General features: G+C 46.9%; 1 pseudogene; it reads left to right on the forward strand.

Annotated features, from left to right (window-relative positions):
- Positions 1-3,201: 3,201 nt before the first annotated feature.
- LOC124646791 lies at positions 3,202-5,178 on the forward strand (annotated as a pseudogene).
- The last annotated feature ends 21,258 nt before the right edge of the window (positions 5,179-26,436 follow it).

Here is a 26,436-nt window from a genome sequence, read left to right on the forward strand (position 1 = left end):
TGCGCGCAACAGATGCTACTACCCACTAACTACATGAACAGTGAACACTGGACTGTAATTATCAGAAATAAGTGGACACTTTTGTGTGCAGAAGACTAGTACAGTTTCTGGAGCGAATGACCATTTGCTGCATAAAGTGACAATGCCAACGAATTGTTTCGTACTCTGTCATTTGGCCTTAGAACAAATTATTTGATGTAGTTCATTAGTCCCTAGAATATCCAACTCTTGCAGAGAAATAAAACTGACAATTTAGGCAACACCATAACTATCAGATCATCTATTATGCCTTAATGTACCGAAGTGACTGAACAGTGAACACTAGATTCTAGAAGAGTATAATTTCTGAAGCGACCATATGTCATTTGCTCCATAAAATGATAATGCCAGAGAATTAGTACATACTCTGTCATTGCCCCGGAGGTGCGCTTCAGGGAGGAGGTCCTGCAACTTGGAGACAAGGTTGCTGATTTGCTCGTCAGTGATCCTCGACGAGCCTGACTGCCTCGACCGTGACCTACGGCTCGACTCACATGGCTCGGCCTGGAAGCTTTGAGTAGCATTCCACATAATAACGGTAGGCCCAGGTGCGAGTAAGGCAAACCATCTTTGATCTTGCAAACACCTTCACTTCCAACTTAGACGATAGAACAGTTACTCAGGTCAAAGTTCAGAACAAACAGTCAAAAAGAGATCAAAGTTTAACAAGACAAACAGAAGTGCGTGAGATACCTTCTTGGCACGGTCCTCTCTTTCTGAATTTTCTTTCTTCTTCGAGTCCTTGTCAGATCCCTGTACCAGGAGGTTGGGTGAAAATTAGCATCGATATACAACCACATCCAGAAAGAAGACTGCCACATGTATAACTTACCAGGTTGATAAATACTTCATCAACATCCTTCTGGTCCACCTCAACTTTCCTCTCCTCAGACTTTAGTGCGAGCAAACAATTCCGCTTCTCCTCCAGTACTTTCTCATATTCCTCCGAAGTCATCTCCTGTATAATAGTTGTCGAGTATATGTTATTTCAATGGATGAGGTAACAAAACTCGGATAATGGCTTTGACATCAGCAATTTGACTCATCAAGCACACAACAGGTAAAAAAGTGTGAAAATAAAGATGGTGTGAGCATAGCTACTTATAGCATTGTAGGGTATGGACCTGGCTTGAAGCCAAGTTTTCAAGAGTATCCTTCATTGCTTAACTTGACAACACTGCAAACCTGTACATGCTAAGCTACAAGTCTGCAACACATCACAGACATGGCTTCCGGCCCATACAATCCCTTCCTTGTCAAGTAATGGTGTCCCAAAACCAGGAAAATTTGAACAACACTTTGCTCGGATAAATCAAATTTCTTGACAATTGGCACTAGACTAGACTAGAGCAACGGCAGCGGCGCCGTTTGAGGCTACTTATTGTTACTTAGACACACTCTGCTTATTGTTTGTACTGATGAGATCCTGCTGTTTCTTTTATCAGATTCGAATGCAAATCCAAATTATGTAATAGGAACCCAGGTATTACTAGCAGTTGCCAAAACTAGTATCAGATTTACCAAAGACTATAGAAACTAATCCAGATTGTTGTATTTACATGAAACTGCTATAACTGTAGATTCCTAAATACCTGTATGATGGAGGAAGCAGCAGCAAGTACCATACTGGTGACTGCATGAGTGAGGTACACATTTCACATCATAGTAGATAGATATTAGTCTTGCAACTTCTATACTACATTGTGTTGCTCATCATAATCTTTGTTTATAGGTTCTTGATCAAGTGAGATATGGCTACATGACAAACCCCAATGCCCAAGGAGAGGATGTAAGTAACTATTCTAAATTATACATTACAATTTTGTAAATTAGAGAAGATCAATACTAAAATGAACACAAAAATAATGACTTGACAAAAAATTGCAGATATCATTATCACATGGCATTGGCATGTCATTTACAGAATTGTTGATGTCTACTCAAATTCCATTAACATCTCAGGTATTTCAGCGTCAAAGTTAAATGTAAATGTTTTAAAATAATAGAATTAATGATTGGCCTGATGGAAAATTGACTTTGTATCTTAATTTTGCAATAATGCAGGACTACTTACAAAGCAATATCAATACAATGGTAGAGCCTATGGGAGCAGAGGTATAACAAAAATTAGCAATTTTGCTTGATGTATTACCAAAACAGAGATCTGTAAAAAGACTGAAATTTTAGAGAAAAATACTTTTTATGCAGAACAAGACATTTATGATAACGGGAAGGTATGCAAGTTCACAGTCAATGCTACTGGATGTCGAAGAAGAAGAAGAAGAAGAAGAATATCATCCAGTACAGTTTGGTGATACAGATGAGGAAGAACATGATGATCAAACAAGATTTCGTAATGAGAATGCACATGATGACAGTGAAGACAAATTTTACAATTGGCAGTTTGATGACAACAGTTACAAAGATGAGACAGCAGGAGGCAAAGATAAACATGTTCCAGACAAAGATAACAACTCAGACTCGGACAACGATGGTACTTACAGCAAACAAGACAAAGATAACTACTCAGACTTGGACAATGATGGTACTTACAGCAAACAAGAAGGTGCAGAAACAGTTGATATGGACATGCCTGACGGAGTAGAACAGCTCACTCCTGAAGATATCCGCATTTTTCTTGAGAATGAGAGTGTTACTGCAGCAGTACAAGCAAGTCAAGAAGTTATTGGCCATCATGCTCCGCACTTAAACATGTCTTTTAATACTGATGATGAAGCATACAATTTCTACAATGAATATGCTTCAATATGTGGATTTTAAGTGAGAAAAGCTGGAAACTACAAGGACAAGAGGAAAACTTTTACATGCAACAAGTTTGGAAAAGTAGTAGAAGATGAAGTCTTGGAGGACGAGAAGAAGAAGAAGCAAGAGAGAAAAATTGCAAAAGCGAGGATCGGGACCTCCACCTAGAACAAGAAAAAGAAGAAGGAATGTCAACCCTATTACAGGATGTAAAGCAAAATTGGTTGTTACGAAGAAAAATGACAAGTGGTTTGTGACTAACATAGAATTGCATCATAACCATGAGCTATCTCCTCCAGAAGAAACCAAGTTTCTACCATCTCACGGACACATGACGAGATCAAGAGAAGTCTGTTCATTCGCACTTTCACTTCTGTGAAGCTACCAACTAGAAAGATAATGGCAATACTGACATACTTAAGAGGCGGGAAGCCAAAAAATGTTCCATACAACAAGAAGTATGTGAGCAATGTTATGACTGCCATGAGACTAGAAGATAACAGAAATGATATGATGAAGGTCCTTGCTTATTTCAGGAAGAGACAAGAAGAGGACCCTAGGTTCTACTACAACTTTGACCTGGGAGAGGGAAACAAGGTGAAATGCATATTTTGGTCAGATGGATTTTCTCGACAGATGTATGATTTATATGGTGATTGTTTGAGTTTCGACACAACATACAAGACTAACAAGTATAACCTTCCATTCGCTCCTTTTGTGGGCGTGACAGGACATGGACACAATTGCTTGTTTGCTTGTGCAATAATAAATAATGAACAAGCTGATACCTTTGAGTGGATTTTCAGAGAATTTCTTGCTTGTATGGGAGGGAAACATCCCATGACAATAATCACCGATCAAGATGCTGGAATGGGAAAAGCAATACCTTTAGTTTTCCCAAACAGTTGTCACAGAAACTGCTTTTTCCATATCAAGAGAAAATCAGAAGAAAAGTGCGGAGGAAGTTTTGGAAGAATACCAAACCTACATGCGGATTTCTCCGATATTCTACGAAACTCGCTAACAATTGCTGAATTCGAGCGAGTTGTGGCCAGAAATGATAGACAGATACAATGTAGGTCACCTCAAGTACTTGGGAATTATGTGGAAAAATAGAGATAAATTTGTGCCTGTGTACTACAAGCATAACTTTTTACCATTCATCCATTCCACTGCTAGAAGCGAAGGCACTAATGCAATCTTCAAGGACAATGTTGGATCTACATATAGTGTCATCAGTTTCTTGGGAGAGTACCAGAAAATATCAGAAAATATTGAAGAATTGGAAAGAGAACAAGATTCAGTAACAAGAACAACAGATCCTGACTATTGGGTGGGCACTGAGCTTGAACTTCAAGCTGGCCGAATGTACAACCGTAAGATTTTCTATAGGTTTCAAAAGCAAATCAAGTTCACAACGAAATTGCATATTCAAGAGGTTGAAAAGTTTGTGAGATATGAGGTCTACAAGACACCGATGCTTCAGCTACAGGAATTCAGGTCGAGGAGATACCTTGTTTCAGTAAACCTTGCACAACAAGATTTTGCCTGCATATGCTGCAAATTCGAGAAGGATGGAATAGTATGTGCACACATACTAAGGGTCCTTGTGCATCTTAACATTTCAGAGCTACTCGAAAAATACTACATCAACCGGTGGAAGCCAAAAGATAGAAAAATAAGAAGGGAAACCCAGGACATGCCATATGATGAAACAACAAGCAACAAACATCTAAGATATTATGTTCTATCTCGAAAATTGAACAACATTGCTTCTGAAGGATCTATCAGTGATCGAAAATACTCATTTGTGCTGGAGGAAATAAAGAAGATGGAAGACAGACTTGATGAGATGACTAAAGAAGATGACATTGAAGAAACTCAGAAAAAACAGCAAGGCAAACAGCCTGCTAAAAACCATTTTGAACCGCATAAAGATGGTTTCCCTGACTTCCTACAAGATCCCGATGTTGTACCATCAAAAGGCCGCCCGGAAAGTTCAAAAAGGCAAAAAACATTTGTTGAAGAGCTACTGTCCACGAACCAAATAACTTGCAGCCACCTGTGGCTCTCATGCACACAACATAGCAACCTGCACTTCCAAACACCTACCAAAGAGTTGTTTTGAGAACAAAGAGAGAAACAAGAAGAAGAATACTGTTGGTATGTGTGATTGTTTTAATATTCCATTAATCTTTGTGTACATAAAGGTTGTGGATACAAAAATAATAGCATTTTCCATTAATTCTTTGATCTTCACATTCTCCTACAGGAAAAGCTGATGCTATGAAGCCGAACCAGAAAAAAAGCCAAGCGAAGAAGACAGGAAAAAGCCAAGCGAAGAATACGGGAAAGAACAAAAGCCCATGCATATGATTATTTTTTGAATCGAAGTCATGAAGATTGTTCAGCAGTGCCATGAACTATAACTGCTTCCTTGTACTAATAAGTTTGATCATTATGTAATTTATACAAAGTACCATGTAATTTAAAGTGAGATACAAACATTTCTATCTACAGTAGTGAGATTATTTTATTATCATGCTCTATGAATTCTGAGTTGAGTATACTTTGCAAAGTATTTCATAACATAGATATTATACAAAAAAATATAAGCACGAAAATGAACTTCTTCAGAAACTATAAGTGGGCGTACCTGATATTTAGATAAGACACAAGGATTACTTAGCTGATTAGATATCTGAAGCCTACAAAAACAACAATTTAAGTTATAAGTCATCGAAACACGTGTCAGGAAGCCAAAATTGTGGTTGACTAAACGGAAAGAGAATTGAAGCCCGGAAAAATTTACTGTACCTTACAAAACCGTAGAGTGGGTATACTGTTGACAAAATACACTGTCGACAAAGGAAATGGCATAAAATTGAACAAAGAAGGGGAAGCACTGGTGTATCTGTACTTGGAAGCCTATTTAAAACGTATACTTGGACAGGTATGAAGAAGAAGAAAATACTATAGAGCAAATAACAAATAAAAGAAGATGCAAAACATAATCCAATAATCTGTTGTCACACAACCATCTTTGGTCTTTGCGAAAATGATACGCAAACAATATCTGTCACTTGCCATTACAAAACACAAAAAAGAAAAAATAAAAGACAACTAGCTATAATCTGGCGTCATCTTCATGATGAATTTTCATTGCAAACTTGATTTCAAATTAATGCTTTCATCCAAGCCTTTGATCATCTTCGGAGCTGTTAAAACCAAAAATACAAAAAAAATGTTAGCTACAAAACAATGTTTGCATCTTACAAAAATTGAATGATCTTAATACTGTAGTACCTTTTAAAACCAGAAGCTAAGAATTTTGCTTCATACTCAACATTGTGATCACTCATGAGGATGTCATGTGCGTATTTAACACGAAATGCAGGGATATCCAAATGAGAGAACATGCACTGAGCAGGATTTCTAGCACAAAAACGTTCCAGGTACTTCATGCTAAATATTCCACAATCATTACTACAGAGAGAAATAAAAATAATGTAAGAAAATCATTCTTAAAACTAGAATCTATTTAAAATATAAATTGAAGAGAAAGACAATAGTCAAAAGTGTAATACACATACCCATTCTTCTGTTTTGGAACATTAGGATATGCTATCCCATAAGTTTGAAAATTCATATTCCTAAGACCCGCCTCGTTCCATGTGTTTTTGAAGTTTTTAATCTGAGTACAGACAATAATTTTTAGTTATAAAATGCAACAAAAATTATTTCACAAAAGGGGAAGACATAAAACACAACAATAGATAAGTCATATTACCAGCAACTTTGAAACCTTCTTCTGATAACTACTCTCTTGACTATAGAAAGAATCAAGGAATATGAAATTGCGGTACTTGATGTCAACCATGAAAACAAACCAGTGTTCATCAAATAAAGAGGGGAAGTACAACTGTAAAAACAAAAAACAAATAATAGTATTGAGTTATGCTTAATTCGAAAGTACTTCATGAACAGACGAAATAAAAGAAAGTAGAGACAAAAGAAACAGTACGCCATGAGACAAGTGTAAGGCTCTAGCTTTGTTTGACAATATGAATGACTCGATTGATCTCTCGCTTCCATATGATCCTTGTTTCTTCGTTTTTCCATTTCTCAAGAAGATAATCCTATCATAGGAAGAACACAGAAATTAAAAATACTTTCGTACGGTTAACGGAATTTATCTAAACCAGTATAACTGACAACAAAAGCTCTTACAGAAGTAGTGTTGAAGAAAAAATGTTTGTTTGTTCTTCTTGGATGATTATCCCTAAACAATTTTCGACAAAAAGCATTCATTAACCAAGCTTCGACCCAACCATTAACTTTCATTGAGGACCCCAATTGTAGCATGGATACTCTAATGTTATCAATGTTGATTGCCCAAGACCTGAAAAAGAATTCAAGCATTAGGAATACAAAAAGTTAATTTGAGTGGTTTAAAAACTATTATAAAAAAAAGACAACATACAATTTGTGTGGTTCAATGTCACACAGAGTTGTAACAGCTTCCCAAATATTCATCTCAATAGGTCTGTAATGGCACCCTTGGGCTTGGGTCGACATCAAACGGTGAACAAATATACTTGCTCCTTTGAGGTATTCTTTGTGGTAGAACATTTTCTTTTCCGAACCGTGAGCTTGAACTTCCAAGTGACAGCCTTGTATTGTACAACTCTTCTGCTTCATTGTTCATCATGTTACAGTTGTGTCTGAAAGATTTTTCCCCAAGAATCTGAACCTCTCGTGATGAATCCTATTTTTGAAAATAAGAAAATAAACATTAGTAATTCATATATAAAAAGCAGCACTACACTTGCAGTAAAAGACCAAAAAAATAGAACTACATATAATCATCGCTACACTGGAATAATTAGCACTAACACAAAACCTACCATGTTAAAAATATTTCACTTGCAACATTACTTCTATGAGTAGAAGTGTATTATTTCACTTGCAAGTTGAGTTGCAACTGAGTTTGCGACTCTAAAATAAATTTACGCACCTAATAAAATTGAAATTGTAACTAGCACATATGGGATAAGTTGATTTGCAACTACCAAAAAGTATTAGGTCACTTGCAACTTCAGTTGCAACTCATGCAACCGTTTACTTTGAGTTGCATCACAACTTGCAACTGACTGAACCAATAAAGCACAAGTAGTTTTGCAGAAAAAGGACCCCAGCATGAACTCAACTAGCAAATGTAGCAGGTGATGGTTCGGTCAATTGCAACTTGATATGCAACTTATCACTTAGTTTGAGTTACAGAAAACAACTTACAAGTGACTAAAACCAAAAACTACTACCCTCACAACTTACCTCTGTTGCAACTTGATATGAAATTGTCCCTCACTTTGAGTTCCAATACAACTTGCAACTGACTACCCTGGAAAAAATAAAACAACCCCCCAGTTTCGACTCGACTTGCAACTGGTAGCTTACTAGTTGCAAGTGGAACGACGACATGTGGGACAGACTGCACTCACTCACTGACACAGGCAGGTGCAGGAAGGTGCCTGATTGCCGCTACCTGGGTCTCGCCGTCTGCGCCTCTCCGGCGGCACATTCCGAGATCTCGACTCGTCAGTTCAAGTTGCAACTACCCCCATATGAAAAAAAATCAATACAGCAAAAATAAGATCCTAAAATTAAGCACTGAACTGGCATACGATGATTCGGACAGTTGCAACTTGAGTTGCAACTGGCAACATATCTTGGGTTTTGCATGATGAAAACCTCTGTTGCAACTTGATATGCAATTCATATGCAACATATTAGGTCCCTCACTTTGAGTTCCAACACGACTTGCAAGTGACTACCCTAAAAAATAAAACAACCCCTCCAGTTTCGACTCGACTTGCAACTGGTAGCTTACTACTTGCAAGTTCCACAAGGATGCGAGCACTTTCGCGCTCTGCTGCTTCCCCAAATCTCTCTCTCTCTCTGCCCGTGTGCCAAGCTTAACTTGAAAGAGGCACAGTTGCATTCCAACTTGCAACTAGCAGCATAAAAATTAGGACCATTTGGTCAGTTACAAGTTTACTCGCAACTAGCAGCACTGTAGGTCAGTTACGCATGTTGTTGAAACTTGGTCAGTTACAAGTTTACTCGCAACTCAAGTTGCAACTGGCAGCATAAAATTTGAGTTACGACATAACTTGTAACCGCAAGTTTAATCTTAAAGTTTTGAACAGGATTGGAAACTAGCATATCCCGAGTTTTGAATGGATGAGTTCTAACAAAACAAAGTGAAATATATGATACGCTATATTAGCAGAATAAGGATATCGATTATTATGCTACAAGCAAACCATTTCTATGCACTTACACTGGAAATCTTGTTCAACATTTCCCTAACAGGTGTCTTGTCCCTTGAACTTGAACCATTACAACCATCATCAATTCCTTCAAAAAGCCTACGTCCAACAATTTGATATCGATTGTTGTCATGCATTCTTGCTGGTGTTGTTTGACCTGAAGAGCCAACTTGATTCATGTAATCTTGGCTTTGATTTAGTGCTTCTGGAGATACCTATACTCAAAAAACAAAAACAATTACAAAAAAAATGGAGCACAAAATAATCTTGAGAACTAAGAAGAAGAAAAAACTTACAAGATCGATAAACTCATGTTGTCCTTTGAATGGCCATTGAGGGGAATTAGTAAGTCCAGTAACACTTGGTTCCTTCTGAGCACAATGGATGCTAGAGCTACTTTCAAGAATATTATCCTTCTGTTGAAAACATGCCAATAAATTACTAAGAACATATTGGCACAAATATAAAAATCATTTAGTTTGAAGAATGGACATACATCTTTTCCTGTATCAATAGTATTTCCATTATTTGGAGCGGAAGGAGTTGTTGTTTCCTCATTGGTGGACGAGTTGATGGAAAATTTCTTGCAGTTCACAATATTCCACTGTCCATTTTCGCAAAACAATAAGAGAAAAATAATTAAAATTAGATAATACTTTACATAAATGATTGACATAATAACTTACAATAAAAATCAATTAAAAACAAAAAAGGAATATTACCTCAACCTGCATGTTATATGTGTCGTCGTCCATACCAATAGGACGAAAAAGTTCTGGCTCTTCGATTGTTTTTCCATTATCATCCTCATTTTCGACCAATCTAAAAGATGGTACGTCGTAGTCTTTGAAGAAATACTTCTGTCTTGCCACTTCTAGATACTCACCTCTGTTGACTGGGATTGTGCATTTAGCTTCACCTGTATTACAAATATGAGAAATGACTACAACCATTAAAAAGAATAATAAGCAGTCATACTTAGAGAAAAAAGAACACAAGTAAAATCACAGTACCATTATTGTTCATATTGGGTGGATTCATAACTAGTGTGCTGGGAGCAACAATTCCAGAGTGCATGCTTTTCTTTGAACTTTGCTGCAAGTGTTTTAGGAAATGAAAGAGAGTTACAAAAATGCTTTCATTATTTTATTTAACTTATACAAAAACTGAAAAAGAAAAGTAGTTCGAATTAAGTATAAAATAAGCAAAAACTTTAAAAGGAAAAAAGCATACACCAATAATGTAAGATGACATCTTAATTTAATGACCGAAAAAGCAAAAACTATGAAGAACTATTTAAAATCTATACTGTTTCTGCAATCACCTGATCAGTGCTTGGAGCGTTGAATCCATGGAAGCCTTCATTATCATCTTCAATGAAGTTTGTATTGAGATCCAGTTTCATTGATTTTACTTTATTACATTCTTTTGAACAAACATCATCACCATCTTTTCCATTGTGTGAGAATTTATTTACTGGAAGCATGTATGCAAGACTTGCTGAATGCATAGGTTGGGAGGATATATTTGCAATTCCTGGTACATCCTTCTATAAAAATAAATAAAACAAGGGCACGTCAAAAACAGATAAAAACAATTTTAATAATGGGTTTATGTAAATAAATTTGTTTTCTGCTACTACCTCAATAATTGGTGCAAGGATAGTTCTCTCATTGTTGTTTTCTGTTTCAGAATTAGCAGACTTCTGTGAAGCAGCTTCCACTTCTATGCGTCTCCTTTTTCTATGAAATAAAGCACCATCTATTTGTGGGGTGTGGGGTGGGGGGACATGATAAAGAAATTAAGTTATTATCATTGACACATGTATTCATATGAAACACATTATTAACAAAAACAAAATGATAGAAAGTAATACCATTGTTATCATGTTCTTCATCAGTAGATGGTATTTTGACAGTGCTCCGAGAATCAATGACAGTCTTGTTGGAACCGTCTTCGGGATATGATAAAGAAATCAAATTATTATCATTGACACATGGATTCATATGAAACCCATTATTAACAAAAACAAAATGATAGAAGTAATACCATTGTTATCATGTTCTTCATCAGTAGTTGGTAATTTGACAGTGCTCCGAGAATCAATGGCATTCTTGTTGGAACCGTCTTCGGGATAAGATAAAGAAATCAAGTTATTATCATTGACACATCGGTATTCATATGAAACCCATTATTAACAAAAGAAAATGATAGAAGTAGTACCATTGCGATCATGTTCTTCATCACTAGATGGTAATTTGACGAGTGTTCGAGAATCAATGGCAGTCTTGTTAGAACCGTCTTCAGAACAACTTAGCTTCAAAGTATCTTGGGATCCAATGTTGTTCGAAGCAAAAGCTTGAACAACATGCACAACAAGCTCTTGAGCTTTCATGCAAAATTTATCATCTTCATCTTTCATGATACTTACGAATGATTTAGATATATCTTCCTTCAACTAAACAAAACAAAAAGTTACAATGAAAGAAAAGAGGTGACATATTAAAATGATGAGGCATTTATGTACCTTATTGTCAACCAGATGACCTAGGGCTTCATACATTGACTGCTTCATAATGGCATCACACCTAACTTGTTCATACTGCTTGTTTCTGTCTCTTGAGTAACAGGTTTCAGATACATCCCTTATCTGCAGAATGATATTACTACATTACTACTGATAAAACAACAGAAAAAGTATGATGCAAACTCCTACATAAAAAAAAGCAGAAAAGTAAAACGACGCTGGAAACTATATCATAGTTACCACTTACAGGGTATGCACCATATTTCCCATTAGTGCCTATGAACATATCACTAAACACCTTAATTAAGTTGCCTTTCCAAACTCTTATCCTTGGTAGAGTTGAAGGTATTTCAATAGGACTGAAATCAACAAAATCAAGACAACGAACCTGAAAAAGAACCAAAAATAAAGAAGTTACTAGTGTATCGTTACAACGAGGAAGAATGGAAGACAACAAAAACAAAAGTTTGGATTGTAGAATATGTGTACCGCTAAATGGTAGATAGAACCACCAAGAGTTTGGTTTAGACGTCTTCCATGTAATGGCTCATTCAAATACTTTCTGATGTAAATCATCATCCACTCATGAATATATTTTGACCAGTTGCGATCTTTAATTTTATTCACAACTACTAGAGCTCCCATATACTTTATACTGATCTTAGTATTAGAATTTGGACAGAAGAGAGTTCCTAAACAAACTGCCATGAAACAACGGCAAAAAACATCATCGAGCAGAAGCTGCATCAGACATAATTTTCTCACCAAAGAATCTTATAGGAGGGACATCAATAAGGCCGAATAGAGCAAGAAATGCTGCTTTTCCTAATTCTTCATCACTGTCAACAGCCAAATCACCAGCAGGAGTTCCAAAAGTATCTGACACTGACTGAGGAGACAATTTGATAGATTTGGAGCCAAGTTGAATAACTTCTTCATCAGGCAAGACATTATTAGCAAAAGGAAGAAGGGGAACGAGGAGAGGAGAGGGGAATGTGACGATAACGCTACGGCCACAACAGATACAAACTACACAGACACCGACATGTGGGCCCCATAAACCGCACCGACAAAAAAAAAACTGCCAACCAACCCACACAACGGCCAGCAAAACAACCAGGCCCAACAAGGTACACCGCGGGCCGCTCAACCCAAAATTAAACGGGCCTAAAACACATACGAAACAACCGACTAACACATGACTAGGCGCTAACATAAATCCCAGCTAGCTGGGATCTAGCAATTCCGTTAAAATAAACTAACTAAAGTAGAGATTATAACATTTGGTAATTCTACATTCCATTACGATGTTAGCAGCAAAGACGGAGGTGCAATTCAGTATAAGTTGAGTTGAATTTTATAGTAAGATTGAGTCTGATCTGATTGGGCATAAGGTTCATATTCATGGTGATTCAGAATGGAGCAAATTAGTACCACACCTCATATTTCCGGTGTGGGATTCAAAAGATTCAGATAGCTCTCTTGCTAGCCGATAAACTAAGGAAGCTTTGTCTTCATTTAGAAAGGAAATGCCTAATGATGCTCATCCATCCATAAATTGGATGGCATAAGTTTCCTTTGAGTAGGCAAAGTTGATTTGCTATGAAGATTTTCTCTCTGTAAATGGCACTCAGATGGTCAGTATTGCATTGCCAAACTTGCACAACTTAAATATTACTGACAGAGGAAAAAACGTAAATGGATTTGTCTCTTTCACGGTGGAGGCTGGATAGCAATCGAGATTGATCGGTTGAGGCATGGATGACTTCATCCCGTGAGCGATGAACTCGACAAGCACGAGCACGTGGTTCGCTACCGCGACCCTCGCCTGACCGAGGCCTTGCGAGATCAACAGTACATGTCCGCATCGGTGTTCTCTCTTTGGTTTGTGTCCCTGCACGCAGTGTCTCATATCTCTGTCATTTGCAAGCAGAAAACAGGGCAGGTTCACATCAATGGACAGGCCCCTCAACTTGTTGCCTGTAAGTCTGTAACCATGTGGGGTGCTTGATTTCAGCTGCCGCTGCTGCCCAGGTTCGGGTTGACGCCTCGCCATGGCCTCGATTTTTGCCGCCGCCGCGCCAGACCTCGATTTCTGCTACTTGCGCGCCAGTAGTCGATTTCTGCTGCCGCCGCCTAGTTCTGGGTTGTCACTGTTCGAGTCCCTGGATTCCTCCTCCAAAAGCTCCCCCGTGCATCACCGTTACCGCCAAGTCCACCCACGCCTCCTGGAATCCCTCTCGCTGGCGGCCACATGCCTTTCATCCGCCTGACCCTCTCCTGTTCGCACCCGCCGGCCACGGCCCTGCAAGGCCAACCTCACCGGATTGAGGACCTCCTTCTCGGCATAGGGCCGGCGCCGAGGACCTCCTGCTCGGCGGCGGACAGGAGCAAGAACATCGCGGCCAGGGACGGCTCTGTTCGGGGGTTGGGATGCGGTGAGTTCGTTCGGAGGTGGGGAGGCGGGGATAATTCTCGACCATAGCCGTGACGAACCCTGCTGGCCTCTTTGCGGTGGCATAACTTGTAAATTATTCTGAACTTGAAGGGTATCTGGAGCAACGTACACGCACGAACCACGGATTACAATTTAATAGTTAAGAAGATAAGATGCGTTGCTACAGTGTCATATTAAGTTAAATTGTCTCTTTTCATATGGTTTCATGCGTCAATGGTAGTAAAAAATATTCACGGTTCACACATAGTAAGATCTAGTTTGTACAGTGGCGGCATGTTGTAGAAATTAGTCAGTTTCACGGCACACATTGTGACCCTGTCTTGCAACGGGAGTAACAAACTTCGTGGGTCACACATAGTAAGTTCTAGTTGATACGGCCGCGGCATGTTGGGAGAAGTAGCCAGCTTCACGGCACACACCGCCACTTTGCCTCCTTCCCTCTGCCCGCTGGCAGAAATGCCATGTGTCACCTTCTCCAGCTCACCCCATTCCGTTAAGGCATTCCTCTCATTTAGGGTTCAGGAGTAAAAGAAGACGAATAAATCATTGAGAATAATCGGTATGCCGATTCATGGCGCCATTAAGTTATTGGCTCCAGCAATGGTGTCGTTGAGGAATTGGTGAACAAATTTTCATGTCGACAAATTCAATCGCCATCAATGTTGGGTTGGATGTGTGTGATGGAGAAAAAACGAGGTAATCTGTTTCTCTCCCACCTGCTTGTATTGGCCATCCTGATGCTCCACTCTGTACAAACAATCTCCCCCTTTCACAAAATTTGCCATATCAAAATCCCCATCAATAATATAGGGGCATACCACTACATTTTCATGCACATCTGGCCAGGTACATGAGAAAAGAAATGAGCACCCATTAAATGGAAATTTAGCAACCAGACAGACAGGGGAAATCCCAATTCATAAACAATTTTTAGATCGGCTATGCATGAGACAATTAGAGCTGGGACACATCGGACCAAAATGATTTTGTATGCACCGATGCATCTTTGGTCTGCATCCATTCATCTGTCACTCTGAACCAGAAAAGGAGATATCTCCATGAACTGAAGCTAGCACTAAGATAGCTGATGATGAGATCTGAAAACAAACCAACATACAGAACACAGGAAATAATATTGCTTCAGCCTGCGACCTCCACGGTCCTGGCATGAATCACCACACGAACCCTGCTTGATCTCCTCAGCTATGTTCACGTTGTCGTTGTCCGGTTGTCTTCTTCAGTCATCACACGAATTGCATCAGGAAATCATGAAACCTACAGAGGATCTCCAGCTCCGGCGAGAAATGAAGCCACGATTCTGGCCTCCAGCTCCTCCGCCTACTCGGCATGCTCCACCGTACCGACTCGTTTTTGTTGTGCTAGCTGCCCAGTTTGGGCACGGCGAGGTTGTTGGCGCCCGTGCCGGTTCTGCACCCGTCGCCGTGGTTCGTGCAGTGCGTGCATCACTAAGGAAGCTTCCGCAACCTCTGGATCAATCTCGTGCTGGCCTTCCTTTTGTGTGCTAGCTCCGGCCCGGTGCGTCGCTGATCCGCATGGCCTCTGTACTCCGGCACCGCACCCCGAGCCTACCTGCAGTCTGCGTTTGTCGGTACTGCTAGGGGGATCGTAGTCGTTTCCCTGAGATCGCGTTTCCCTGAGATCGTAGTTGTTTTCCCTGAGCGAGGGTGTTGCCCATGTGTGCGAGGCGCGATCGGCTCATGGATGCGGCGATCGAACGACCTGAACGCGAGCGGCCCATGAGGCCATGAGTACGATCGATCAACGTGAATTGGTTAGGTGCCGGGGGGAGCTCGTCCGATCGGCAACTCTGGGCAGGTAGGACGTACCATGGTCGTATCCCAAACTAATAGTAAAGATAATACAACCACCACTGGAAATCAGACTCTTCAAAAGCGACGCCTCCAAAAATGGAACAGTGCACCAGCGCCGCCGTCGCTCGATTAAAGATATTAGGTTTTCACCCTGAAAATAGTCTTCGCTCTCAAAACAAAGCCTTCAAAAATGAGAAGCGATAATAGGGATGAACCCTAGAAACACGCTCCCCACCTCCCGCCGCCGCCGCCGCCGGTGACCTGCTCCTCCCCCAGCGCCGTCGCTGCCGCGCATCATGGCGTCCCCCTCCTCCTCCTCACGGCGGTGGGCGGACTACACCGACGACGAAAAGGACGAGGCGCCCCGCAGAGCGTCTGCGAGGTGCTCCGGAGCGGCTCGCCGTCGTCAGGCTCCGGCTCGAGGGCGACTTCGTCCTCACCGCCTCTAGCCCCTAGTGGCGTGGTTTCCTCCAAGGCTCCGGCCCCTAGTGGCGTGGTTTCCTCCAAGGCTCCGGCCGCTGCAGCAAGGCCATGGGCTGTGGACGACGGCGTCCTTCGCCTTGTGTCGTTGGTGGTTCCTGGGCGGCAGAGCCCTCCTCGTGGCGCCGGGGCGGCTCCGCCTGGTGCTTGTCCGTGGATAGCTGCTCGTGGGCGCAAGAGGCCGCGCGGCCAGCAGACGACGCTGCCGGCGTGGTCCATCCGGGCCGGCCTCCCTCCAACCTCGCCGGGGCCTGCTTCAACTGCACCCGCACATGCCACATCTCGGCGGAGTGTACCTACGAGACGGTCTGCCTCTGGTGTGGAGAGGAGGGGCACCATACGCGTGCATGTCCGCAAGGCCGGCATGCTGCTGCCGACCGGCGTGGTGGCCAAGGTCGCGGTCCGGCGGCGCCTGGTGGTCTGGCGGTGCAGCAACGTCCCGGGGCGCGTGTCGATCTTGAAGATCGTGGTGGCCAAGGTCGTGGATCGGCGGCGTCTGATGAACTGCCGCAGGGGCCGGCCTCGCAGCAGGCGCGCGCCTTGGTCGAAGACCGTGGAAAAGGCATTGTTGGTGATCCGGACGCCGGGGAGCCGCTGCGTGAGCGGTACAGGATACCGGCGCGGCAAAGGCTTGGCCTTGGGGCGCTCTCTCCGCCTGTGGATGTCGACGCCCAGCGCATCCCTGTCCACATGCGCTTGGGTGAGCATGGGCGGCGGTCTCCTCCGACGCCACCCCCGCCGTCACCTCCGCCGCCGCCCCCATTCCTTGAAGCCGCGGGCTCGACGTCAAGACCGGCGCCCCGTACAAGGCACGCCGCCGACGGTGAGGCTGGCCGGAGAGCCCCGGAGATGCGTGGAAACCAAGATACGCGTGGAAGGTCGCCTCCCCGTGCGACAGAGAGACAAGAGATGCGGGCGCGCTCCAGTTCTGGTCGTGCGGCCTCGCTGCGGCGGCCGGAGACGGAGTCGGTTTTCCTTCCAAGAACGGCTGAAGTTGACGCGGCGGAAGCCGCTCTGCGTTACGCGCTCGTCGCCTTCGCCTCCGGCATGCGTGCTTACATCCCGTTGAGCGAAGCAGGTGCTGCACTGGTGGCGCGCGTTCCTCGGGCGGAGGATAACTTCACTGTCCACCGCTCCCGGCCTGCAGATTTCCTCTTCGTCTGCAGCAGCCGTCGGGTGCGGAACGAGATCATGGCGGCGGACGCGGCGCACGGCCGAGACTTCGCGCTCCGCTTCACGCCGTGGAATCGGCAGCTCTAGGCCATGCAATGCCGCATGCGCTTCGCGCTCACTTCGAGCTGACCGGTGTGCCGGCGCACGTTTGGAGTCGCCGGACTGCCGAAGTCATCCTCCCCTCGGATGCTTGGGTGGAGTGCATCGGCGCGGCCACTGCTAATCGCGAAGATCTCAGCCGTTTCCAGGTCGTGGCTTGGACTAACAATGTCACCGCCTTCCCCAAATCCAAAGACGTTCTTGTTGAGGAGCCAGGTGACCAGATGGAGGAAGACGAGGGGCTGGTGCTGCCGGGCTCGGCGCTAATTCCGCTGGAGAAGACGATGCTGAGGTACAATGTGGCGGTTCGGATTGCACATGCGGAAGACATGTTGCCGTCGGATGAGGGCAGTGACGGTGATGAGGATGGCCGCCATGATGATGGCGACCTTGATCGTGATCCACGGCATGACGGTGGTGACTCCCCCAGCCACCGGAGGAGCGATCGCCGGGACAGTGCTGGGCGGCGTGATGGGGGAGAGCGTGGCCGGAGCCATGGGCGCGCTGGCCCTGGCCATGGTGATGGTCGTGGGCATGGGCACCGACCGCCCTCTCGGTGTGGTGATGCGTTACGGAGGCGCCCTGCCGGCGGCGGTTGGGGCGGCAGTGGCCGGGTCGCGCTCAGCACCGCCGATCGGGTGACCCCTTGGCCGGAGGTGGAAGACGATGACGTGGACGTGCATGGACACAAGGAGGGCAACATGCGGTCGGCGGGCCCACCCGGGAAAGCAGTCCAAGGCTGCCCGCCAGTTGTCCCGATCCTGCTGCGCGCCAGGAGCTTTTTGCTGGGCCGGCGCCGGATCCGATGCCGCTCGTTGCCGTTGGCGTGGAAGGTATCGACGAGGTTGCGACGCGTGGCGCCCCTGGGCTGGCCGCGGGGCATATGCTTGGGAGATTCTCTCCGTCCGGGCCCGCTGCGGATCAGGCGCTGTCTCCTGTCATCGTTACGTGCATGGGCAGCTCCTATGCTCCCACTCCCGCGCCGACGCGTGGCGCCGTGGAGGCTTTCGAGGAAGGAGAGTGCAGGACAGGCCCGTTCTGGCCGGTGGATAAAGAGAAAGGAGGGCTGGCCCCTTTATTTGACCAGGCTGTGGACCTTGACCCAGGCCAAAACTGTCAGATGGCTGGGCCCGGCGTCATAGACACACCATCCTCGCAGGGGTGGACCTCACCAGAGATCTCGATGGGCCCGGTGGCCGTGGACTCACCCAGACCAGTACTGGAGTACTTCTCGGTCAGCATCTCGCCTGTTCACAGGACCTCTGAGACAAGGCCTGCGGCCGTCGAGCCCATCAGCTTGGGACTGGGGCAGGATTTCGCCTGTTTCCGGGATTCCTGCAGGAAGTCCATCTCACCTGTGCTTGGCAGGCCCACCAAGCAGTGCAGGAAGAGGAAGATCTACTCTGGGCCGGTAAGGCGTAGCGGAAGGATCAGGGGTAGATTCGCGCATGGCACCCCAATTCGACAGCAGCAGCGAGCGTTGATCACCAGGTTGGGCATTGCCCGTGAGGGAGAGACCATTGGGGATGACGCCCTGAACGCCTACCTCGAGCGTTGATCACCAGACCCTTCCGTCAGTAACACCTGGACGTAGTTCTCCGCCTCTTCGGTTGGACGTCGGATGATCTCATTGCTGCCTGCGGCGCGCCGATGGAGTGCCTCTCGTGATTAGCTCCTTTTCCTTCTTGCGGCTTAAGCGCATCGTGTCGCGCTAAAGCATTTCTTTATCTATGGATTGTATAATGGATGTTGCGGATATATGTATTGCCATCTGGAATGCGCGTGGTCTAAATTCACCTGTCCGGCGGCTTGCGGTATTTCAGGCCATCTCCCCTTCGCAAGCATCCGTGGTCTGCCTACAGGAAGCAAAGATGGCGATCATTTCTGATCGTGTGGTGAGGGAATGTCTCGGGCCCTCCTTCGATGAGTTCTACTACCTTCGCGCAGAAGGCACCAGAGGAGGCATCTTATTAGCCTGGCAGTCTGCCTTGGTGTCGATTTCTAACCCACACCATACAGATAATGCAATCACGGCAAGGATCACGGTGGGGGGGACAGTGAGCTGGTGGTTTACAGGAGTGTATGGGCCTCAGAGCGACACGGATAAACGTTCCTTCTTACAGGAACTGCAGGATATCCGGGACTTGCATTGTCGTCGTGGTGAACAGACAGATGCCATAGGATGGCTTAAGTTGGGGCCGAATGGACGCAAGAGGATTCGGGGGAGGGTTTGTGATTAGATGGGATGAACTTCCGGATGGTTTCCTCAAGAACTTAGCCAAGGCTAGAGGTTGAAGAAGAAAGACATAAGGAAGAACTCGCTCTAGATCATCTTCTTTATTGATCTCAACAGGTTACAAGTTTCTCAGTACATGTGTTCGTCTAAACCTAGCTCTCTTCGTCCGTGCCCGTGAGGAGGGCTGCCCCCTCTCCTTATATAGGGGAGAGGGTGGCTTACAGGGCAAGAAACCCTAATGGCATCTTTGACTAGACAAGCTACTTTACAAAGCTACTTTAATCATAAATGACACCGGGGTCTCCTTTAATCAGGGAGGCTGACGTCCTCCGGCTTCTTTGATCGTCATCCTCCTCTTTATCGTCAGCCCTTCGTTTAAAGCTACTTTGCTTAGCTCATCTTTGTCTTCTAGCTGCGGAGAGAATCTTTGACCGATCCTGCCGACTTGCTCTTCCTTCCGGTAGCCCGGTATCTTCTTTACCGGTTCCGGCATACCCCTCATGGGCATACCGGCTTAGCCTCACCTAGCCAAATTCTTTAACTTCGTGTTCGGTACGAACATTAAACCGGTATCTTGATGGCTCAAACCATCCGGTTTGGCATGCCTTTGGCATACCGGGGTCATCCCCCAACATTAGTCCCCGAAGGCTGGTATAGTCTGGCGGATTCTATCCAACAGACCATGCCAGGTTCTCACGTCTTTGGATACCGGTTTAATCTATCCGGCGCTGAGCTTGTATCCGGCATCTTTGCCCGGACTCTTGTTATCTCTCTTTGCAAGACATTTGCCGGTACCCTATCCTCCGGCATCTTAGTCATTAAACACTTCCTCGGCGAAGTCGAGAATATCTCGGGCCCCGCGCCTGTCAGTGACATGCGCACTGTGACTGACGCGTCAGTGTCAGGGGTCACTTCCCTTCGACTCCTGCGTGCGTATTAACTGCCTCACAGCGAATCCTGGCCACCGTTCTGGATCCGTGTGTACTTCCCTGTGGCCTTCTGTTTTTACGGGTGTATCGCTACACCACGTGGCGGCCCACGGAGCGAACCGTCGCGGCCCACGGTTCGAACCACCGCGGCCCAACGGTTTTCGGCCCACTTCTCTCTCTTCCCTTATAAGGCGAAACTGCCCCTTCTTCTTCCTCTTCTCGCATTCCCCACTTCTTCGCATACAGTGCCCTTGCTCTCTGCGCCTCCGCCGCTCCGTTCGTCGTTCGAGACCCGCCGCCCGGCGAACCTCCGCTAGTGCTTCGCCGGACATCGCCAAACTTCTCCGCGTGAAGAACCTCTGCGGCGCTCCTCCAGCGGCCGCGGCATTGGTGCCTTCTCAAGCTCTTCCTCACCTCGTCGCCGACGGACTTCCCTGCTAACCGCAAGTTCGCCATTCCACCGGCGAGCGAATTCCTCTGCTACTCCGCCGCCTCAGGTTAGGCCCAATCTTCGTGTAGCCCTCTCTTGCTTGCTTTCCAGATCTCGAGTTGGTAGTATATTTACTTCTCCTTTTCTTTTGCTTTTCTCTTACTCGTAGATCTTTGCGAGGGGGTAAATCTTGGGATTTGTGTTTCTCTTCATCAAATCTCATGTCGAACGAGGAGTCTTCCTCTGCTTCTTCTTTTGTTTCTTCCTCTAGTAGTCGGCATAGCCAATCTTCCGATGGGTTGAGCGCCGATCTGGTCCAGATGGACATCGATTCTGGTAGCAATCAGGAAACCGGTAGCTCTAGCCAGGTTTCCGGCGTTAATCCTGCTGGCATCACACGCGGGGCCTGGATGGGCTCCAACTTTAGCCAGTACGAAATCGACTGGCTTTACCGGTCCAGGAGGATTCCGGAGTTAGTTATCTGCCGGCTTCCCGGTGACGAAATTGAACCGGTGCTCAATCCCGGTGAACATGTTGTTTTTCTCGCTCACTTCGAGCGCGGCTTCGGCCTTCCCGCCTCAGATTTTTTCGTCAATTCCTTGACTTCTACCGACTCCAGCCTCACCATCTTCCCGGCAATGCCGTTTTCTACCTCTCTTGCTATGCCACCTTCATGGAGGCTTATATCGGCATTCGACCCACTCGCGAGACGTTTGCCCGTTTCTTTGCTCTTCGGATCAATTCCGTTCAGGGCAAGGATATCCCTAAACCAAAACCCCCCGTACAATGCGGGTCTTGCATCATTGGCTCCCGCCAAGGGAGCCCTTTCTTCAAGTTTACCGGTCTCGAGTCATGCCGGTTATGGCAAGGGACCTTCTTTTACGTGAGGAACGACGGCGCCGCGAGATCTCATCAATCCGTCGCCTTTTAATCCGCGCCGCCCGGAAAAATCAAGCTGGAGCTACAACCCGAAGACGGATCATATCGAAACAAACCGGGTGGTACGCTTCATGAAGGAGCTGATGAAGGACACCGGCATCCGCTCACGATGACATTATCCGTGCCTTCATCTCACGCCGGGTGCTTCCTCTTAAGCGCCGCGTTCATAAGATGAGCGAGATGTATGGTCCCGGTGATCCTACCAAGATCACCGGACTTCCTCTCGATAAAAAGGACGTTGTCCTCAAGGCTAGGCAGATCTGCCAGACTGCCATGCCAGATGATTGGGAATGGGGCCTCCGGCCCTCGGTTCTACTAACCCTCCGACCCAAGAAGTAAGAAGTTACGCAACTCGGGTCGGCTTACCGGTAACTTTCATACTGCGACTAACCCTTTTTTCTTTTGTTTTCAGGCTAAGGACCGCTTCCCCGTATTGACTCAGACCGGCGGGCCCTTGCCGGAAGCGCGCTCTTGACAAGTTCGACCCGGATCCCTTCATCCGTTGGCGGGATGCTGAAGATGGGCCGGACTCCGCCTCGCGCCTTGGCAAATCTCCACCGGAACCGGCCGGTTCGTCTGACGACCTGACCTTGCTTGAGGCAGCTCTTCTTTTTGATCTCTCATATTCTTCTGTTATTGTTTCTCTGTAGATGTTCCCTCAGCCAACATCAACCCACAGGTCCACGAGCACGTCGCTCCCCTGGGGGCCGAGGCAGGCCACGAGTTCGTGGAGAAACTCATGGTCCAAGGCCAGAAGAACAAGGCTCCGGCCTCTGATGCCGGTTCGAGCCAGGCCCCCGCCTCCAAACGCTTCCGGACTGAACCTGTAGCGGGGAAGGTCACAGGCATGAGGCGCTACAAGAGCGAGGCGGATGCCGACCTCTTACGGGTAAGGCCCCGTTTCTCTACTTGTTTTGTTTTTACCAAGTTCCTTTCCGGTTGCTTTTTCCAACCCCTTCTTTTTCTCTCTTTCAGCCCCGCGCTCAAGCTCGGCTCGCTCGGACCTGCCGAGGACCTCAACTCCTCCTCCTCACTCAAGCCCGGCACCATGCGGTGCCGGCAACACCTCTGCCTCCCCTGCGGGAGGCACCGCAAGTTCGGGGCGCACGGCCCCTACACCGCGGATCACCGCGCGAGAGGAGGACCCTGTCTCCCTCTCGAGCACCAAAACACCGGCGCCAGCGACATCGGCGCCGGAGAAGAAACTGCCGGGCGGGCGGAACCTCTGGTTCCTCCCGTCCTAGAGAAGAAAAAGAAGAAGAAGACCAAGAAGTCCTCCCCCTCCAAAGCCGCGCCGGAAGCTTCCGCGCCGGCAAGCTCCAACCCGGGCGACGCGCCTGACGCTCCCCCTTCTCCCAAAACTACGCCTACGCCACCGCCGGAAGCTCCACACACCGAGCCAGCCGGCGCCACTTCCACGGCGCCAGCGCCCAACACCTTGGCGCTCACCAAGGGGAAGGCAACGGCTCCTAGCGCCTCCTCCGGCGGCCAGCAGCCCTTGGTGCTGCACGTCTCCCGCGCCGCTAGCGCAGCCGGCGAGAAGGCCACCGGCCTGCTTGGCCGGATCACTTCGTTCCGGCGCGGAGGCCGGGAGCCGGGGCACTTGCTGCCTTACGCGGAAAAGTGGAATGCCGCGGACATGTCCAAGGCGACCCGCGGCCTGGGCAAGGACCGGCTACCGGCGCCTGACCCTGTTGGTGAGCGGAGCTCAGAAGAGCACTTCATGCGGCTTCGTCGGGCCGTCAAGGAGCTGGACAGCGCGTGGTTCGATGCCACGAACAACCTGATGGTAAGTCTCACAAAGGCTGTTTCATCTTTTTGATTTATCTTGGTTCCTCCTCTTCTGGTTCTCTCATATCTTTCCCTGAACTTTCAACTTTATGCCGGTTTCTCTTTTTTGCTGAATCCTGTCTATCCTCCCAGTCCCCGAGTTTCGTGTTGAGAGCGTAGCTCTTAGCGCGAAACTTAACTGTGCGCGAAACCGGCATAGCCAGTCCCCGAGTTTCGGGTTAAGATCTTTGCTCTTAGCGCGAAACTTAACTAGAAACGGGTGAAACCGGCATAACCAGTCCCGAGTTTCGGGTTAAGATCTTTGCTCTTAGCGCGAAACTTAACCGCAAGCTACTGCGAAACCGGCATAGCCAGTCCCGAGTTTCGGGTTAAGATCTTTGCTCTTAGCGCGAAACTTAACTAGAAACGCGCGAAACCGGCATAGCCGGTCCCGAGTTTCGGGTTAAGATCTTTGCTCTTAGCGCGAAACTTAACTAGAAACGCGTGAAACCGGCATAGCCGGTCCCGAGTTTCGTGTTGACGAGCGTAGCTCTTAGCGCGAAACTTAGCGAAACGCGCGAAACCGGCATAGCCGGTCCCGAGTTTCGGGTTAAGATCTTTGCTCTTAGCGCGAAACTTAACTAGAAACGCGCGAAACCGGCATAGCCGGTCCCGAGTTTCGGGTTAAGATCTTTGCTCTTAGCGCGAAACTTAACTAAAGCGCGAAACCGGCATAGCCGGTCCCGAGTTTCGTGTTGAGAGCGTAGCTCTTAGCGCGAAACTTAGCTGACAGCGCGAAACCGGCATAGCCGGTCCCGAGTTTCGTGTTGAGAGCGTAGCTCTTAGCGCGAAGCTTAGCGAAAACGCGAAACCGGCATAGCCGGTCCCCGAGTTTCGGGTTAAGATCTTTGCTTTTAGCTAACACCATTCCCTTGAACGGACCACGGCTGACGCTCGGAAGACCCTCTTTGAGGAGCTCCTTTGGGAGCACCGGGACCTCGGCCGAGGCACACAGCAAGTGCCAAGGTAAACTTCTGCGCCTCCGGTATATTTTCACCGGAAAGCTTTCTTTGTCTCAATACTTAACACTCATGACTTTTGTTTCAACAGCTATCCCGGAGGCTTCTATCGAGGCTCTCAGGACGCAGCTTGCCACCGCCGAAGGTACAGCTTCCTGTTTTCCAGTTAACTTGCTTTTTCTACATTATGTCAATACAACTTTGCTAACACTTTCTTTCCGGGTTCCAGAGAAAAAGGACCAACTTATCCGGCAGCACCAGGAGGACCTGAGCGCCCAGGAGACCCGCTACGGGGAGCTTAAGCGTCAGTATATCCAGCTTGGTCTTGATCATGCTAAAGCGCTGCAGGCTGCTGAGTCCGCTGCCGAGGCCAAGCTTCATGAGGCGCCTGGAGGACCGCCGGCAATGCCAATGTGGTATTGCAGGCTGAGCCGGGAAGAGGCCGCCAAGGCGCGGAAGGCAGCCGAGGACAAGGCCGCGCGGGCTGGAGGCGGAACGAAGGAGTATGACCTTCCGGTTACGCGGACCGACGCGCTTGCCCTCCGTAAGTTTCTCTTCTTATTTTCCGGTTTCGCTTATAAGCTTATCTCTTCCGGCAGCATTTGCTTAACTTCTTTCCTTCACCTTACGGGGCTTTTCCCGGACTCCCGGGCGTTTGCCGTGAAGAGGGTTGGAGAGCGCCGGGTTGCCCGGGCATACAAGAATACGAGCGCGCCTTGGGACCCCTATAACCATTTGGTTGCGCTCGAATGCGCGGGTTTCCCATATGCGCGCCATAGACCGGAACCTCTCCGACATCCACGATGTGGCCACCCAGCTCTTCCGGACTCTGCGGCACGGAGAAGAAGTGCCCGACACCTTTTCCCTCATCGGCGACCGCACGAAGGTGCCGGTAGAAGGATTCGGGAGTGGCGGTGCTCCGCTGCCCGTGCCGGAGCAGACTCAGCGCTTCGCGTTGCCTGCTCCTGGTATCCGGAGCTGGACCTGGATGTCTTCACCGGCGTGCGCGAAGGGGCTGAAACCGACCTGGACCCGGTCCTCACCGCTAAGCGGCAGGATCGTGCGTACCACATCGCGGAGTACGCCGACATGCGCACCTTCATCCCCCTCCTCCAGACGTCAAGGACTACCTGAGCGACGAGGAGGAAGGTGAAGACGCTGACGAGGCCGGAGCCGGCGACGCGCCTCCGGGTTGTTCCGATGCCAATGATGCTCCTTCAGACGCCCTTGTTGCTTGAAAGCTGCCTGTGATATGCTTACCTCGCTTGACTTGGAAACACTGCCCATTAAATTCTACCCCGGTATGCCGGGAGTCTATGATGTAAGATAATACTTAAGCTCTATTTTGGCTGTGGTACAGCTGTTTGTGCCGGTGTCTTGCACACCGGTAACTTATTAAGTTATGTTGGT

Source organism: Lolium rigidum, chromosome 4 (genome assembly GCF_022539505.1).
Source record: "Lolium rigidum isolate FL_2022 chromosome 4, APGP_CSIRO_Lrig_0.1, whole genome shotgun sequence".
Taxonomy (NCBI): domain Eukaryota; kingdom Viridiplantae; phylum Streptophyta; class Magnoliopsida; order Poales; family Poaceae; genus Lolium; species Lolium rigidum.